This window comes from Halyomorpha halys, unplaced genomic scaffold, assembly GCF_000696795.3.
Source record: "Halyomorpha halys isolate HHAL.00 unplaced genomic scaffold, Hhal_1.1 Scaffold208.1, whole genome shotgun sequence".
NCBI classification, from domain to species: domain Eukaryota; kingdom Metazoa; phylum Arthropoda; class Insecta; order Hemiptera; family Pentatomidae; genus Halyomorpha; species Halyomorpha halys.
The window spans coordinates 1,020,222-1,039,917 of record NW_027109100.1 but is presented as its reverse complement, the minus strand read 5'-3'; the positions used below and the strand labels follow the sequence as shown (position 1 = coordinate 1,039,917).

The 19,696-nt window shown below is 28.8% G+C and overlaps 1 long non-coding RNA gene across 1 annotated transcript; it reads right to left on the bottom strand.

Annotated features, from left to right (window-relative positions):
• Window positions 1-9,908: 9,908 nt before the first annotated feature.
• Window positions 9,909-19,649, bottom strand: LOC106679539 (uncharacterized). Its single transcript, XR_001342979.3, has 4 exons — window positions 14,810-19,649; window positions 13,923-14,094; window positions 11,092-13,643; window positions 9,909-10,724 (listed from the first exon to the last, which is right to left on the bottom strand). It is a non-coding gene; the product is annotated as an uncharacterized lncRNA (long non-coding RNA).
• Window positions 19,650-19,696: the final 47 nt, after the last annotated feature.

The window sequence follows — 19,696 nt, the reverse complement described above, 5'->3', positions numbered from 1 at the left end:
TATAATTACGTTAATATGCTTTATTCTTACAATTAATGTTTTGCATATTTACCTGAACCAGCTACAACCCAGTGAGATTTACATTTAAAAAGCTAATAAGGGGTTATATTCTTTATTCTTACAATACTGAATTTTTTACATATTTACCAACAACAACCTACTGAAAATTACGCTTTAAAAGCTTATAATTACGTTAATATGCTTTATTCTTACAATTAATGCTTTGTATATTTACCTGAACCAGCTACAACCCAGTGAGATTTACATTTAAAAAGCTTATAAGGGTTAATATTCCTTATTCTTACAATACTGAATTTTTTCCATATTTACAAACAACAACCTACTGAAAATTACGTTTAAAAAGCTTATAATTACGTTAATATGCTTTATTCTTACAATTAATGCTTTGTATATTTACCTGAACCAGCTACAACCCAGTGAGAATAACGTTTAAAAAGCTTATAAAGGTTAATGTACCTAAACATTATGTTTCGGGAACAGGTATGTTTTATCCTTATTTAACCCAGGAAAAACCATCGGGAAGACCTAATAATAAAATGAAATCTCTCGGAATAATTTTATTTATAATTTGTTAAAATATGGGATTGAGCCGTTCAGTAATTGCTTTGAAACGGAGCTTGCTAAGCAATTAAATAAATTAGCATCGCTTTTAAGATCTGAGAGTTTTTTTTCTTTTGGCTTCCTGGCAGGATTCCTGAGGGACTAGGGAACTAATAAAGAAGGGACTATACTAGACTGTGACTGTGACGAAAGGAGTTAACAACCGGTTCCTAATTGTGACCGGTCGTTCTTTGAAGAACCGGTTCCTATATTTAACCACAGATCACAAGCTCCCTTCTATCTTATCCTAATCTTGCGGCAAATCTTGTGATTTAGGGCCCGTTCATTGGAACTAGTTCACTGCCTCTCTTCGTCGTCCACTAATTATCTCCTAATTGGTTTATTAATATAGAATAATTTACGGTTCAGCTTTCTTTACTATTTTAAAACATATTTGGCTTGTTTCACTGTTAATCAAATACAATTTACTCCATGGATACATGTTTATCTATTTTTTTTCTATTATCATTTCGACTGAAATATATGTTTTGATGCACCTGAGCCCATAACAGAAAAACAGTCCTTTATCTTAATCAGCCTCCACTCCACAGGCTGTTGATCTGTCCGAGAAAACATAATAATAAACATAATGAGCGTTTTAAATTCCCGAATTTTTGAACCTCACGTGTTGTTACCTAAACTGAGAGCCCCAGTGGAAGATTTTCCTCTAACCAGGTAGAATATGGACTGGGCAAATAATATTTGAGTTAGAAGTAAAACGAAGCAGACAAAATTAATTAAAGTACAGCAAATCAACATTAATAATCAATAAACTAATAATGGAAGATTATTGATTGACCGTGTGTATAGATGAATGGAATATGGTCCGGGCGCGGTATTAAAATAAAATAGTAATATTATTTACTATTTGATTTTTTTTTTTTTTTTTTACTCACCCGGACCATATTCCATTCATTTAAAATAATAATGTTTTAAGGTTGTTATGTACAAAGAAATTAATTAAATTTACATAAGCTTACTAGATCTCTAAATTGACTACTAAATATATTACTATGTAGTAGTACTAGTGGTTCTTAGCAAAGGGTGCTAGAGGAATTTTAATGGAAATTCAACAAATGCCCATGGCTATGCAATTTCCTACTACATGTTTTATGCACTGTTTTCTTGATTTATTTTGACACATCCTAAGTATAAGTAGGATATAATAAGAAACTGATTAATCCATGAAAGTGTTCATTTATTATCAGTATGGATGTTAATAAGATGATTTAAGTCGGAAGTTAATTAGTAGTAACCCATAAAGGATCAAAGGATAAGGTAGCTAGAAAGGAACTCAAAACAGTAAACAACAATTTAAATTAAAAGACAATATGGAAATGGAAATAAATAAAATAAAATAATAATAACTGGTATAGAAATGGTTTAAGATACAAATAATAAGAGGCGGTTTAAAGCAAAACCAATTCACTGCTTTCTTTTGTTGAGATATAAAAATGTTTATACTCATTTTGAATTAAATACATTATTTTTTTATAGATATAATTTCCTAGATTATGAAATAGAAACATATTTTTTAAAAAGAAAGAAATTATTGTTCAAATCAAAGGATGAGGAGATGGGAAGCATGCATTTATACTTAAGTGAAGATGGTCTTTACTAAAAATGTTAGAACCACTGCCTTACTTCACAAAGGTATAAATTACCTTATATCAACAATAAATAACACTGTAACCTAATTCAAATAAATTTGTAGGAGTTGATAAAATAAATTATAAGACAGGAAAAAGTCTATATATTTAACATTATAATAATTTAAAAGTCAAATAATATGAATATGGATTTATTTTTCACAGCACATTACTACTTAACATTAAACAGATCAGCAAATATGAATGATGTATGCTTCCTAGCCACATGAGCTTTCAGATCACCTTTTCTCCTCGATCTATGGGAACAATAAGGGCATTCAAATTGGGGTTCTTTGAAGCAATCAAACCTTTTGTGTTGGTACAGTCCCGATGAGTATGTATATAACTTTCCACAGGCATCACATTCAAATTTCTTTTTAGTAGTTTCTAAAAATAACAAAAATAATCTTATTAATACCTTATTTTTATGAAATTGAGCCACTTTTTAACATTGAACACACCTTTCAGAAGTAGTTTTCAAAACACATTTATACATACGTACTTAAAAATTCAAGGAGACAGGACCTCTTGGAATTCAAAAGAAAAATCAGTAACGAAATAATAGGATTCCAGTTAGTTAAACTATGTCCTCGAATTAGCAAAACTAGCTAGATTTTTTCTCCACAGCAATATCAATAATAATTATTTAGTTTTGAATACTAATATAAATCAAAAACACCAATGTAATAAACAAGTCACCTTTTAACATATCAATTTATTAGTAAATAATAGCTTCACTGCTAGGTGTTAATCAAATATTAAAACTGCCCCCAATATAATTTAATACACAAATAATATGAAAAAGAACCATGAATTAATGCAGAATTAAGGATTTTCACTTTACTCATGTTTCATCATTTACAAATATAAAATAAATCATTTGACCCTTCCAATAAAACTAAGACAGTTTTGATCTATTAATTTACTACCACTCCTGATCATAAATCATCAGGGTTGACACTGTTGACAATTGATTGTATACATCACAAAACAATCCTTTGTTTACACAATTCCTCAAAATCCATTTAACTTAGATAGCTTTTATTTCCTTCAATTAGTATTTTTATCCCAAATGAAATATTCTCTCCAGAATGAATTCCAATCCCGAACTAATGATTATGACCTAGATCAAATCACTGTAAAAATTGATTAAAATGTCTTACCACTCTTCAATATATCAACAATTTTTTTAACTAATTTCTTATTTTCTACAGTCAGGAAAAATGTCTCAGCTTTCCTATTAAATGAGATCCCTTGTTCTAAGAGTTTCTAATTTGAGGTCAATCAAGATTCTATCTACTTCATCAAGCAATAGGAAAAAATCTCTCCTTCTCATACCAAGTGTTCCTATTACCTGTTTATATTGACGACTTACATGGTGTTACAACATTTCAATGATGGTTTGAGGACTAAAAATATATTAAACATTTTTCTACAATGAACTTAAAGTCTAAAATACATAAAAACCGGACATCAACACACTGCTGCCAGCATTTTTTGTATTGTTCACAGTCTCCCTGGAACTCTTCATAGGAAAGGCTTTCTATAAGGAACCTGTCAAAGTAGCCGCTGGAATTGTGTCGAATCGCTTCCCTACATAGTCTTTGTTGATTCAGTGATACAAAATGAAGTGATTGGAAACTAAGTAGGGGCTGGAGGATGGCTATGAAAGTTTTGACACCTTTAACTTGGCCAAAAATTCAGCCACTATGTCCAAAACTCCAAATCTTATTTTTCTTAAGTTCAACACCAAAGAAGTGAGCCATAAAGTGTTTATTCCTGCCGGACACATTGTTACAGATCAGTATCGTTGGGGTGTTCAGCCATTTGAATGATTGAGTCCATCAAGATATCAAAGTTGATTGGGTTCTACACCCAGACTTAGTCTACACCAAGCCCTCTCATACGTTGCTAGCCACAACCTAAGTTTTGGCCAAATTTAAAGTGGCAACACTGCCATAGCCACCCTACAGGCACCTGATTCTATGCTCAGGTGAAACCATGAAAGGCGTTGGTTGCTTAAGACAATAGGATGGTGGACATGGAAGTTGGAATCCGCTAAGAAGCATGTAACAACTCACCTACTGAAGCAAATAACCCTTTAAATGGATAGCGATGTATTGACAAAGCAGGCCACTCCTCATGGGGAGTCGCTATTAAGCTTTGACGAATAAGAGGGTCCTGTTGGTGTCTGCAGAAGGGTTTGGAAGGATGCCTGGAGCTCCACAAGTGCAGATCTTGGTGATAATAGCAAATACTCCAGCGAGACCCTGGATGACTGAAGTAGAGAAGGGTTTTTTGTGAACAGATGTTGCAATCAACCCTAAGCACGAAGAGAAATCAGAAAAGAATGGTTGCCATTAATTTCGCTCTGCTCCTCTCAGTCTAGTGTGGATCCCACACCACAAGCCGGAGACGGAGTGAAGAAGTGCCCACAACCACAGCCAGGACAGATCGCACGCACAAGTTAAGTAACAAGTTATGAGGGAGATATGGTTTGGAACTTTGGGATAAGGATTGGCTCTGAGGATCATGGCACACCAGGCTTGGGTGGGAAGTGGAGCGGTCTCAATGTGTTGGGCCTGGACGAGGTGAAAGGCGTTTTACGCCTCGATCCTAGCTCGGTCCCATGCCTTAGCCTCCCTCCTTCCTTGCTGCTAGGCTCTGGCTGTCTAGTTACTGCACTAACGCGCGCCGGATAGGTTGACAGGCTCTTTGGTCACTATAGAATGATCAACTTAGAACTGGCACAGACAAGGAGAATAGACTGTCTAATTAAAATAAAGTATTGTGATGGCCCCAAGGGGTGATGATGCAATGTGTGCTCTGAATGCCAATGTGAAGAAATTCAAGCAAGTTCGGGTCAACAGCAGAAGTAACTTTGAGTCTCTTAATTCATGCACATGATGTTTAGATGACTAAGTGCATTTTTTAACTAACATAAATGAACATCTGAAATTTATGAGGAAAATAAAATGAACAATCGCTAAAAAAAAAAAAAGTCCAAGAATATGGAGCTATATCAATTTGACGAAATATAAAAAAATCCTAGGTTAATCACTATATCCCCACACCTCTACAGCTATCGACATAGTACCACCAGAACACATGATTGAAATCTATAGGGTACTACAACATACAAACACCAGAGGTTCGCACTGAATAATTGTGGGTGCAAAGTGAAATATAGCAACACACAGATGTGTGTCTTGATGATTTTTATTTATAAATATATTTTTTAAATATTTCTTTTATTAAATATATAAATAATTGACCATATAATATGAAATTATGAAGAAGACGATGAGGGGTGTGGTCAAATAGTTGTTAACTACTTTTGTTCTCTTTTGACCACACCCCTGACCATCTTCTTCATAATTTCTTTTATTAAATATTATATTGGAAATTTCAGAAAGTGACTTTTATATAGCATATCCCCTGTGTACCCTTGTGACCATACAGAAAAGCTAACCAAGATCTTCCTAAGTTCCTCATTATAAGTTTTTAAAAATATATTTAATATTTGCATTTTTTTTTTAATTTATGGCACAAACAACACAGTTAAAAAAATATAAAATTATCGGTAATAGGCAATAAAGAAGAAAGTGTAACACTTTACACAGATAATATTAAATTATTTAATGAAAGATGATAAAAGTTAACAAATTCAATGCAGACAAAACTTTTAAACTTGACATATTTTTCTACTCACAAATTAATTTTCCGGTATACATTGTAAATTATATAAACTATTATTCATAGCATACTATAGTACTTTGACGTTAAACTAGTATTCGTGAATCATATGTGTTAATTTTTTATATATATATATATACAACTTAACCAGAAATGAGAAAGTTATCTTGTATGAAAATATACAAATTTAAGTATTCACTGATATGGATCAATTTTTGATAAGTGCCTAATGGTATGCCTCTTAAGAGTGGTTTTCATCTTGGTCTTATAAGGACAATAGGAACAGGAGAACTGTGGCTCTTTACCACAGTCGAAACGTTTGTGATTGTACAATCCAGAACGATAGGAGTAAGTTTTACCACAAGTGTCACATGGAAAGTTTCTTTTTCTTTTGTCATTCGCACCTGTAATCATAGACAAGTTTTTCAACTAAATTTGTAAACTGTATAAAATGCTTATAACAAAGTCAATAATTGATTTAAATCCTATAAAAACAACTTAATAGAATAAAACAAATTAATTCAAAATACATAATATATTGAAGTACACTTATGACATATCATTTTTAATTCAATACCCATACAGTAAACTCTCCCTAATCCAACAACAAGAGGACCAGACACTTGTTGAATATTTCATAGTTTCAGGACTACAGAGGGGAAATGGAAAATTATACACTGCATTATACTGTATTAGAAGTTTAATAAAAGTTGTGATAAAAATACAAAATATTCATTCATCATATGTAGGTACATTTATTCCTTACAATATGTTCAACAAAAGAACTTTAAGAAGAAGAATAAATGACCACTCAAAATAGAACAATTAAATCTTAACAAGAAAATTTAAGATTTGAAACAATCATTTACTGTTTATTTATTTTGTTTTTGTTTTAAAAGCAACACTTATTGCAATGTCTAGATTTTTTTTTCATTCAAATTTAGGCCAATTCATGCCCTCCCTCCTCAGCCAACCATACATGTTCCAACACTAGAGTCGGACTAGTGGAGGTGTTCCATTAAAGCAAGTCTACTGTAGTTAAGATATTATTTATTTGTCTAGACCCTAAAATTAAAATCATCAAACTCAAATTGAAAATACAAAAAAAAAAAAAAAAAAAAAGAAGAAGATTGTTTTACATAATAAACTTCTAATGAATTTCATCGTTTAAATGGTTTAGGATAATGTGGACAAAGGAAGAGAGAAAAAATGTTTAGAATACACAATTTTATATACAACTTTATTTTTGAGCTTGTAATAGAAAAGAATCCTTATTTTCATTTGTGTGTTTACAAATTACATGAGTTTTAAGATTATTCTTCATTTTAGCCTTATATGGACAGTATGGACACTGAAATTGAGGATCTTTTCCGCACTCAAACCTTTTGTGGTTGTAAAGACCAGAATAATAGGAATAACATTTTCCACATTTTGTACATTCATATCTTTTTGTCTTTTTTGTTTCCAAAACCAAAAAGTTGATAGCTGAAATGGAATAACACAGAAATTAATAATAATATTGAATTTAATATTTTTATAACTTTATTTTTTTTTTTGGATGAGAAATGAAAGTTAAAAGAAAAAAATATTATAAAGTTAATATAATGTATTGCATTATTATATAATACATTGTATTAATTTACAGTTAATATATAACTAGAAAGAGCAGTAAAACTAATATAGGTTAGAAAAAAGAAGAAATATATTATGCGTTTTATAAGCTGCAGAAAATTTGGAAATCGGCATGGTTCTCTCACACTTAATCTATTTTGGCATTTTCTGGTTAACTATTTTTATTGCCTTTGTTGATATATCGATCAGATTGAATGTATCATTGTAATAAAAAGCAATGAGTCTCTTGACAAAAGAGAAGCCGAAGGATAAAAAAATATCGCAAACTTACCAGAGATCCCAAAAGGGATTATACAATCTATAATAATTCATAGATAATCAAACTGAGGAAATGGAACATACTTTTTCACAGTCAGAGTGCAAGTAAAATATGGTGCAATCCTGCTTATATGAGTGCCAGATATTTCCCACTCCATTTAAGGAGAGAAATAAATTCTTATCCTGATTGCATTTTATTCTCACCATATCTTATAATCCACCTTTCCTCCTTAGGGACTTAAGAGGCCAATACGATTGGGGTCATGGGGACTTTTCCGTCACACCAATCAAACAGCAAGAAATATTAAGGATTGAATCCTTCAATAATGGATGTTTCAAATCATACTTAAGTTCATTATTTCTCCCAAATTCATGATCCAGTTTGTTTTCCTCTGGTTGATGATTCATCTTTGTGTCAATATTTAAGAATAGAACACTTCAATTTATTTCCAGGTTCTTCATTATTTCTTTATTATCTTCATTCTTTTGTTCAATGCTAATCTATCATCTTCCTGACTGTGAGCACATAAATTTCAGTAAAAAATATTTTTGGTTGACTCAGACCAAATAAAATTCCTAATAATAATTGGATTTAGTATTTTTAGTGTTATTTAATTTTTTATAAACCTATAAACATGATTATAGTACCTGTTAGTAAGTTTAATCTCAAAATATTTGTAGGATTTAAGAGTATTAGAAGTAAATTCATTTTTCTCCTTTTATAATAAAGAAGAATAAGTATTAATTATTTTATACAGATTAATGTAATTGAAAATGTATTAGTAAAAATATTAAATAAAAAATAATGTAATTAAGTTAGTAAATTCAATCATTGCATACAACTAAATTATATTACAGTGACCAGAATGTTTAAAGAACAAAAAATTGAACATAATCCCGAAATCCATTCCTTATATAAATAAACATAACAGGATGAGATAACAAATGCTTCATAAAAAAAAAAAAAAGTAATATTTATTAGAGGAAATTAAAAGAAAAAAAGGATTATTAGGTATAAAAATATACACAATGGTATCAAATATTTATTTTAATTAACAAAAATAATAAGAATATTAGCTATTGATTTATTTATTCCATAAAATTATGATGTTCCAAGATTAATTAAATTTGTTAAAGAAAGGAATTCACCCAAAAAAATAAGTATAATAAATTTTCATTTTAGTATTCCAAATTAATGCTTAAAGTTTAAAAATCTCTACAAATTAAATGTAGTAAATAGAAAAATCTATTTCAATTAGTAATGGATTTTTCTTTCACACTTTTTGCAAATATAAAAGAAGCTGAAAATATACAATGATGAAATAAAATTTTTAAAAGTTAATTAAAGATTATCTTCAAGAAATTTTCCATTTAAAAATTCATAAATTGTCACCAGAATAATTAGAGTTGTCTAACCACTGATTTATTATCTTATTATGATCAAGAACAGATTCTCATTCAAAACACTTTTATAGTGTTTTAATATAAAAATAATTTGGATTAGTAATAGATATTCCATCCAGAGAGAAGCTTTAACGGAAGATACATTATATGCAGTAGAAGTAAGTGATCTAATAATAAACATCATTCAAAAAAGATATTTATATGATAATTTTCAGAATTAGAAGTGATACAAAACTTAAAGGTTGATTGCAAGTGGTTCCATCTTTAAAGCAATGTACCAGTGGTAAGGTGTCTTATAATCACGTCATATACAGCAATAGTACTATTATCATAGGTTCCCTATACTTTCTGTTAAGGTAAGGTTGGTTGTGTGAAATCTGCTAAAGGAAGGAAAACAGATAGATGATTTTAAAATTACACGGGATATTATTGGATGGATCAGACATATTCGGTCATTATAGTCAATCGTTGTTATAAACAATCACTATACTGAGGTGTATAGTGATTGTTTATAACAATGTGAAATTGGAATTTTTTAAAATCAATTATGGTGACCAAATACCAATAAATTGCTGCATTTGGATTATGACAGCTTTCTTTGAAAATCAGTTGTCATAACCGTGGTTGAATTACAGTAATATAACTAAATTAGTAAGCCTCTGAAAGTCACAAGTCTAGATATATTTGTCTCTATTACCGATATATTGTTATATGCAAGGTCGTTATAAGCGATATCCGGTGTACTTGTTTATGTAATTCAGTTAAACTGAATGTTATGGATAACAATAAATTTGATAGAGCAACGAAAATATTAAAATAATAAATAACCACTGTTCCGGCACTGAAATCTTAATTCCAAAAAAGAATAAATATCTGATTACCACTACTTATTCATGATTTTCCAAAAACTTAAGGATGATCGCTCATGCAAATTGCAACATTGCCTATACAAAAATCATATGTAACTAACTAATCCAATCTAATTTCTTCAAATTCTGGATAAACAACCATATATAATTATTTTTTCATAATTAAAAGTTAGTATTTAACAATTCAAAAAATAAATTGGTAACTTAAATATACAACAATTATTAATAATTACACTTCTCGTACTGTTTCATAAATTATGAAATTAATAAATAATGCAAGGTTATTAATTTAGGAGTTAAAATACAAAACAAATATGTACTGCAATTTTTAAAATCTTGAAAAGTCTAAGTGGTCAATATTACAACCAAAAAATAATTATAAGCATGAATGAATTATTTTAAATTGAGATATCAAGTCCAATATGTTTAGTAATATAATGCCTTTGAAGTGCTTGTTTTTGGGTAGCTTTATAAGAGCATTGCGAACATGGAAACTGAGGCTCCATTCCACATTCATATCTTTGATGTCTCCAAAGGCTTTGATTACGTCTGTATACTCGACCGCATTGACACCTAAATATTTTCTCTAAACAGTCTGCAAAATAAAAAACAAAAACAATTAAAACCAACAGTTATATTAGTTGTGTAGGGGATGCCAGAATAATTACTGATGGTAATTATCCAAAATTATTTATATTAATTCAAATTAATTGGGTTCTACCAAACTATTATGATTGGATTACTTTTCCAAACACTTAGCGTTTATCAGTTACCAATTAGATCTCTTCATAAATTAGTACTACCATCGAAATACATAATATATATATATTAGGGAGTGGTAGTGGGTTATATAATCCTGAAAGCTACACAAATGAACAAAGTATTTATTTACATTAGTAATACCCATGAATGATTCAGATACATGGTTTGTCATAAAATATCCTAACATTATATATGAATACCTAGCTGGGATGGAAAGCTGCAGCTGAATGCATGCCATTGTAGGTGGTAAAGTTCAATCAGTGATGTGGTTGGCAGCCATCTCTTCTTCATTATGGCCCGCTCAAAGTGCCCTTTCTAGCTCGGAGTATCTTAACCTTGTCTTTCCCATAATTTGGTCAGACTAGCACCCACTTGAATATCAGGGAGTGTTACCTTTTGGTACCTTCTTCCTCATTAGCTTCTCGCAGCCACCATCAAAGCATATATCATAAAAATTTTCTGACAAAGGAATTAGCCTGCAATTTTAAAATTTTGAAAAAGAAATGACATCAATATTGAAAGTAGGGCCAAATAAATCAGTGTGTAGTTGAAGGAAATAATGTAATTGTTATATAAAAATAAAAAAACTTTTTGTAGGTAGTATCCTTGAGAATGGCCTGAGGGCCGTAACGTTGGAAAAATTTTAAAGAATAAAAGTTGAGAGAGAAAAAGAATCAAAATTATTTTTAAATTAAGAATTTCTGACAAATGTTTGTAACAAACCATAATTGACTTATCTTGGGACTTGCTAACAGGTAGCCTTCTCATGGCTGGCAACACGCCCATGGGGTGCCATTTCATTAAGACTTAAAAGGTTCCTATGAGTTGACAGGTGTTAATAGTTTGTATGACAAACCACTGTTTCCCAAGATCTAAAACAACCTAGATCTTCAGGCAAAAACAGATTTGATAATAGCTATAATACTGAGAGGTTCAATACATAGCACACTTTACCTACTTACTATTAGTTAATAGAAAAAAAGTAATATTTTATACAAAAACACTTAATTTAAAAGTTACCGAGCTTTATATTTATGCCACACATGAAATCAAACATGAAATAATTTAAAAATATTTTGTATTTAAGAAATAATATAAAAATAAAATCCAAGTGTAATCATCCACAGAAGAAAGAACATTAGATAAATAAATTTACTTTTTTTACCACTAAGAATCCTTTTAATATCAACAAAAACACATTATTTATTCAAGTGAATTACATTTATTATCAAGAAAATAAATCACATTGATGTCACAGTGAACAGTTTAATTTTAACAAACTTTTTTTAGTTCATTTAATCAGTTAAAAACTCAAAGCTTAGATTTTCCTTTGGATTGACCTTTCTTTACGAATTTTGTATAAACTGAAAAATATATAATTCAATACCATACAATGAAAAAGACAAAACAAAAAACGATCTAATGATAACAATGTAGTATAATGTGAAAGTGACTTTTGGACCAAAACTACCACATTGCAAGCAAAGTGAAGGAATTTAAGCAATAATACTAGAATATGAATTAATTAGGAAAACTATTTTGAATTATTGAAAGAATGCTAAAATTCAAGACAATGTACAAACATGAGAAAATTTATTATTATTATATTATGACAATGGGGATGAATATTAAAAGTCAACAAAAGTTGATGGGAAATAAATAATATTTATTGAGTTCAATAGAAAATAAAGTAGTAATAATAGAGCAAATAAGAATACAAAATATTTATTGTAATTCAACATAGCCATTAAAAATAAAAAATAAAAATAAAGATCACCAGAGGTGTGGTAAAGAAGAAGTTTTCAACTACTTTTGTTTCTTCTTGACCGAAACCCAGACTATCTCTTTCATATTCACTCATACTCAATTTTTCACTCATGGCTCACGATAATGTTTTGTCAAAATCAGCTGAGGAGTAGGTACACTCTCCCCTCAATGAATAAACCACTAGACCTACATGAAATACCGGTCCAGCTTAGATCAAAATTTGATGAGGCAATCTGAAGTGCCACTCAAGTCCTGTCCTTTTCCAAGTCCTGAAGACAGCTGATTTAACACTAAGAAACCATTATAGCGCCCGTGTACTCAAAGTTTCATCAAAACTAGACATGGCTTCTTAAGAGCATATGATCCTCATCACAGCATGAGTATCCTCCCTCACTAAGAGGCTGAATTACTGGAAGTTAATTTCCATTCTCCACTGAGAAACATTAACACCAATGTTAATCTGACCTTTAGTTGTATTTAAATCATGTTATTAATTTTTTTGAAAACATTCCATGAGAATTTATTATTAATTGCCTCCTAATAAATGTATTCTATGTAAAAAAAAAATATAATTAATACTACTATTAAAAATATTTATGTATTTAACAATTTAAAAATTACCTCTTCCAAAAATTCAACTTTTGCTACAGTAGAATGTTAACCTGAAAGCTTTTGCTACATTGAAATAATTAAAATTTTCATATCAAAGAAAACTACAAAATAAAACTCATATTCTAATAAAGACTAATATTTTAATATGATGTTTTAATCATATTAATATCATGTTTTAATATGATGTGACTCTTTAAGTTTCCCTTGTGCTTTGCCTTATGAGGACAATGTGGGCACTGGAATTGGGGTTCTTTACCGCATTCATATTTTTGATGGTTATAAAGGCCTGCTTTTTGTTTATAAGATTTGTAACAAGAATCGCACTGAAACTGCTTCGGACTGCCATTGCGTACTAAACCATCTACTGCGTAACCTAACAACAGGAAAAACCAAAATCAATAATATATTAATTTTTCTTATTAATAATAATACTATGATAATAAACATATAATAGTAACTAATAATCTATATATTAAATAATTTTTATTGTTTCCAATAAATCAGTAAATTTCCAATAAAATAAAACTATAAATGGAAAAGAATTAAAAATGTTTAAATAGTACTCTATTATTCACAGGTATCTATTCGTAAATGAATGGAATATGTTTACTTATTTTTCTTTAAGAATAAAAATGTTGGGTTTGGTACATACTTGCAAGTTCATATTTGAAATATTTCTTTGATAAAAGTAAAGTGTACTCAGTGGTATGCAATCTACAATCAGGTAGGTAAAATGACCACTGCATTGGAGAGAATGTTTCAGTATAAGCAGCAAAATATTAATATTTTGTGCGTATTTTTAAGTTTTATTTTTTATCAAACAGCTGAAAAATTATTAGTTCTTAATGACTCTTAGGGGTAGAAGTGAAAAAATATATTCAATAAACAATGTTTTTTTAATTATTTATAGTCAAATACAAAAAATGAAAGCCATAAACATCCACATTTACATTATACTGTAATTCTTTTTAAAATACACACATTGTTTTAAATATTATCAGAAAAAAACAAAACATACATAACTAATGGAAACACATTATTTTGGGTGATCATGAACAAAATACAGAAGTAAACTGATAAAAGTCATTTAAAGATGTAGTGCATAAAGTTCACAGATAATTATAGATGTAGAAAACAACTTTTCAGTACTTTTTTAAAATTAATTTTTATAAATGTAATATCTCAAAAAATTTTTACAAATAAATATATATTAGAAAATTGATAAATATTACATTAAAGAATATTGACATTTTCAAGCATTGTCATATTCAGTGACAGTTAATGATTACAATTATTGAAATTTTGAAAAAATACATGTAACAAGTTCAAAAAAAGAAAGAAAAATAACTCAATTCTAATATCCCGGAAACTTTTATTTAATTTTAAGATGCTTGAAAGCAATATGACTTTTGACACTTCCCTTGAGTTTTGCCTTATAAGGACAATGAGAACACTAAAATTGGGGCCCTTTACCACAGTCATACTTTTGATGATTATACAATCCACATTTTAGCTTGTAAGATTTGTTACATAAATTACATTGAAACAGCTTTGGGCTATCATTTTGTTCTGAAACATCTACAGCCACATCTAGACTGTAAAAACACCAAGTAATTAAAATATTTGAGATTGGAGACCATTTCAGCAAAGAAGAATGAAAATGACATGGGGAAGTGGATGTCCGACTATTGTACTGCAGATAGCCTCTGGATCTCCAGGTTGGGGGAACAGTAACTCACATTCGCACAAGGTGTTAAAAAAATTATTTTTTTAAAGTTCCAAACAAAATTTAGAATCAACAACATCTTGAACTAACAACAACATCAGTAATTAATTTGTTTATTTATATGACTAACAATTAAGAAACAATCATCTGTAAAGAACATGTGGTCAAGACGAAAATTTTTAAGATAAAACTCACTTCACAACTAAAATATAAATAAATCATCTAAACTGGCTAAAGCAGAAATTAAATACGGTTCTATACATAGAAAGAGTTAAGACTCTATATTTTATAAAAAAAAGAAAAGTTTATTGATTTATATTACAGAAATAAAAAAGGTCAAAATGCAAAATACATAGGCTACAAAATTTATGGATAAATTACTACCATAATGTTCTAAAATATATCTACCATAGTTTGTATGAACAGCATATCTAATCCATTTTTTTTTAACATAAATTCTTTCAGGAAAAAAACTAAATGAATATTTTGTACTAATAAAAAATATTAATTAATATGAAGATGCTTTAAAGCAATATGACTTTTAACACTCCCTTTTAATTTAGCCTTATAAGGACAATGTGGACATTGAAATTGGGGCTCTTTACCACATTCGTATTTTTGATGATTATAAAGGCCAGTTTTTTGCTTGTAAGATTTTTTACATAAAGTACATTGAAACTGCTTCAAGTTATCATTTTGTTCTGAAACATCTATGGCTGAACCTAGTAAAGAAAAAAGAAGAAAACAAAATCAATTTTTATAAAAAACAGTGCATATAAAAATAAATAAATAAATATATATCTTGTACAAGAAACCACACATCTATTGTCTAACGTCCTGAAATCGCCCTAAAATAAGAGATCATAGTGGTCAAAATTAATAATAGTACACTATAATTAATTTTTTATAACCTTAATTTATATTTCAAGAGATAATGTACAATCGAACCATACCATTTTATAATACATTTAAAGCATTATTAACATGCATTAAGTTATATTAAAAAATATATAGGTCTTCATCTGGGCTACAATAAAAAAGGTTGAGTCAATGTAAGGATAAAAGAGTTGTTAGTATTTACAGTATCATTTTCCAACCTTAACTGGGAAAAACATTAGTTTATAGTAAAATGCTTTAAAGCAATATGAATTTTAACGCTTCTCTTAAATTTAGCCTTATAAGGACAATGAGGACACTGGAACTGCGGTTCTTTACCACATTCATACTTTTGATGATTATAAAGGCCCGTTTTTTGCTTGTAAGATTTGTTACAAGAATTGCATTGAAATTGTTTTAGACTTTCATGAACAGCTGAAACAGCTACTGCCAAACCTATCATAAAAAAAGAAAAATTAAATACATTGCTAATAAAAATACAATTTTATTGAACATTCAAATAACAAACAAATACAAAATCAAATTATACTGTAACCAATGACCCATGCATGTATTTATTGAAATTAAAAAAAAAAAATATGATTTAATTCAAAATAAATTGTCGAGAACTACATTTTAAAAATAAAATAAAAATCACTTTGCAAATCCCAATTTGTTGTGATCTAAAATATATCTCCATTAATTGGAGCCACCCTTTGATTTTTCATGTTAAGAAAAATTCAAGCATCAATAGCAACGAAATTTTATCGTTTCAGCTTTGGGTGACCAACATTACTGATTTCTAACATTTTTTAAGGAAATAATTTGATAGGAATTAGGTCTTATTCCAACCAAAAGCATGTCTCTATCATTGAGTACCATCTATATCATTAAACCGATTTCTTATTTTGGTATTTTAAAAAAGTACCAATTGATTATCAATTATGCTAGCTTGTTATTGTTTATGAAATACTGTCTCATTATGCTAGCATATCATAATTGAACGTAGTAGAAATATTGGATGATGCAATATTTCAACAAAAATCTCTGCAGATCAAATAAACTACAACTCTTAGTAAATGTATATTTATAACAATAAGTGACTTTATAAAAAAAAAAAAAAAAATACCTACAACCAATTGCATGGTTAACACATTATTCATATATGATATATAAAAAATTGCCATTATAAAATTTTTAAAAAAGTACCATAATTCATAAATGAGATTCTTGCACCACTGAGAGGAAACTGCAGTATGGTTTACAAATTAAATAATTAGAGGTAAAAAATAAAAATAAATATGTATATATTGATAGAGTATTTACACATTTATAATTTCATGATTAAAATGGGGTTCGAAGCAAATCATTAAAACATAAAGATAATATAAATAAGTAGTGGTGTATACAACTAGCACAAAGGTGCCCTGTGCATACAAAGTGAAATGATTAATACTAAATAATTAAAAACAGTACAGAACTTTTTTTTTGTGGCATGATTAGAAAATGTAATTTGAAAAAAAAGAGTTAAATTTTGTCATCCTTATTCTTAGTAACAAATTTTAACTATGAAAAAAAAATTGAATAACCATTCTCAAGAAAGTACTTTTACAGAGTTATCAATTAATGCAAAGAGAATAAGTTTGAATATAGAATGTTTTGTAAAAAAAATTCAATAATGGGTAAAAAATCTTTTTGTTACTTTCTATTTGAACCCTTCCAATAAAAAAAATTGTGTTCGAAAATACATACTTTTTTTATTACTAATGAATAAATAACCAACACGTGTGTGCACTAATTCTAATGTACAAGCAATATGATGTATTCAAACAAAGTACAAACAATTTAAATAAATTGATTATATACAGTAGAGATAAAAGTTCTTTAAAACAACTTATGTAATTTCACTTTTGTGTAATGTAGTTTCAGTAAAAAAAATTCACTTACCTTTTAATTGGTTCCAAAAATGTATATGTATTCAATACTACATTAATACTGTAATAATATACAACACTATTATCCGACGAATTTAATTAAGTAATTTTAAGATGCTTTAAAGCAAAATGATTTTTGAGACTTCCCTTATGTTTAGCCCTATAAGGACAATCTGGACACTGGAATTGGGGCTCTTTGCCACATTCATATTTTTGATGATTGTACAGGCCAGCTCTTTGCTTGTAAGACTTGGAACAAGAATTACATTGAAATTGCTTTGCTCCTCCGTTGGAAAATGAAAAACCTACTGCCAAACCTAAATTTGAACAAAACAAAAACAATTACTACAATAAATGTTAATTAATAATGAAATGAGTGTGTGTGTGTGTATATTATACATACAATCGTAAAGTGAGTTCAAAGCAAATCATTAAGAAATAGAGATGATATAAATATAGTGGAGTATAAAACTAGCACAAAGGTGTCCTGTGCATAAAAGGTAAAGTCATGATTTGTACAAGATATTTAAAAACAATAAAGAACTTTTTTATGACTGGATAAGAAAATTTAACTTTAAAGAAAGGTCAATTTTAAATCCTTATTCTTAATTATAATCATCGAAAAAAATAATTATCCCCAAGAAAGTATTCGTAACTTAAACTAAGGTTGAAAATATTACAATTTTCGGAAAAAGAATTCTATAATAAGTTAATAAATTTTGTTTTGATTCTTTCTATTTGAACCCTTCCATAAAAAAATTCTGTTTAGTCAAAGGAATACTTTTATTTTATTGTGGATAAATAACTATCCGCCATAGGTTGTTGACTAATCCTAAAGTACAAACTAAGAGGTATATTTACACAAAGTACAAACAATTTAAATAGAGGGTTTATATAAATAATAAACACATTTATTCTTTAAAACAGCATATGTAATTACAAACTTGAATGACCTGTTAATTGGTTCCAAAAATGTATTCTTATGTATATGTATTCAATACTACAATAATACTGTAATAATATACAACACTATTATCCGAAGAATTTAATTAATTAATTTTAAGATGCTTTAAACCGAAATGACTTTTGAGACTTCCCATATGTTTAGCCTTATGTGGACAATCTGGATACTGGAATTGAGGCTCTTTATTACATTCACATTTTTGATGATTATACAGCTCTTTGCTTATAAGACTTGGATCAAGAATCACATTGAAATTGCTTTGATCCTCCATTTGATACTAAAAAACCTACTGCCAAACCTAAATTTGAACAAAATAAAATGAATTATAACAATAAATATTTACTGCAAGATGAAGTGAGCGTGTATATATCAAGAGAGATAAATTAACAAATACTAAATTTGTTCAAAGGAAACTTAATGCATAATCAATTATATTAAGATGTATCCTTATAGTCTCAACATTTTTTATTAATTCACTTAAACTATTGTCAGTCAATCGGTCAATCCATTCTCAAGGACATCATAATTTTAATTTCACAGCCTCAATAAAAGTTGTTAAGAAGGTAGCAGGCTAGTCTGCCTTTCCCTAATACAATTAGGTAAATTTAACCAGTATTTTTGCTCAACTATTTCTCTTAATTATAATTCTTATACTTGCATTTCCATTAAACTATTATCAACCAACTTATCAAGACCAAATTGATAGGGTAAACAATTTGGTGTTGATAAGAATTTGATAGAAATTACAAATACAAGAATTATAATTAAGTAAAAAAATAAAGAAAAAATATAGGCTAAATTCAAAGTCCTTGAATATTGCCAGGTAAGACAAAACATTGAATTTTAAGTGAATCAATAAACAATGTGGAGAATACAACTTTAACAAGAAATTAATATATGTATACGTATGTGTGTGTGTGTGTATA